We start from the raw sequence: 851 nt of genomic DNA, 5'->3' as shown, positions 1-851 counted from the left end.
TTCCTGAGAGGAGGGTTCTTAGTTCATACATAAACCCAACCTCTGGGAATTGTGGTAGCAGCATCCAGAAACCACCCATTCAGGCCAACAATTTTGAGCTCAAACCACAGCTAATATCACTTGTGGAGAATCATTGTTCATTTGGTGGAAGTGCTAATGAAGACCCAAACCAACATCTCACAAAATTTCTGAGAATTTGCGACACTGTGAAGTCCAATGGAGTCCAGGAAGATGCCTATAAATTGCTTTTGTTCCCATTTTCACTTAGGGACAAGGCAGCTAAGTGGCTGGAATCATTCCCAAGGGGGAGCCTAACAACATGGGACGAGGTGGAAAGCAAGTTTTTGGCACGTTTCTACCCCCCACAAAAGGTCAATAGGCTTCGATCTGAGGTTCAGACTTTTAGACAACAAGATGGTGAAACTCTCTACGAGGCATGGGAGAGATTCAAGGATTTGACAAGGAAATGCCCACCAGACATGTTCCATGACTGGGTGCAATTGCATATTTTCTATGATGGACTGTCTTATGAATCAAGGAAGGCTGTAGACCATTCATCAGGAGGTTCATTGAACAGGAAAAAGACTGTGGAAGAAGCCATTGAAGTGATTGAGACAGTGGCTGAGAATGAGTACTACTATGCATCAGAGAGACACAACACTAAGGGAGTCATGGAGCTGAACCATGTTGATACAATTCTAGCCCAAAACAAGGTGTTTGCCAAGCAACTAGCAGAGCTCACCAGGAAATTAGAAACAAAACAAGTGGCGGCAATACACACACAAGATCAAGAGGAAGAAAACACTGAAGGAGGTGATCGGGAAGAGGCCAACTATGTGGGAAACCAACAA

At 44.2% G+C, this 851-nt stretch overlaps 1 non-coding gene across 1 annotated transcript; it reads right to left on the bottom strand.

Annotated features, from left to right (window-relative positions):
- Positions 1-377: 377 nt before the first annotated feature.
- On the bottom strand, positions 378-481 carry LOC112774167 (small nucleolar RNA R71). The gene has a single exon (XR_003188667.1). It is a non-coding gene; the product is annotated as a small nucleolar RNA R71 (small nucleolar RNA).
- Positions 482-851: the final 370 nt, after the last annotated feature.

The sequence above is a fragment of the Arachis hypogaea genome, chromosome 18 (assembly GCF_003086295.3).
Source record: "Arachis hypogaea cultivar Tifrunner chromosome 18, arahy.Tifrunner.gnm2.J5K5, whole genome shotgun sequence".
NCBI classification, from domain to species: Eukaryota; Viridiplantae; Streptophyta; class Magnoliopsida; order Fabales; family Fabaceae; genus Arachis; species Arachis hypogaea.
Note: the sequence above shows the minus strand (reverse complement) of the source record. Positions and strands in the feature narration are given on the sequence as shown.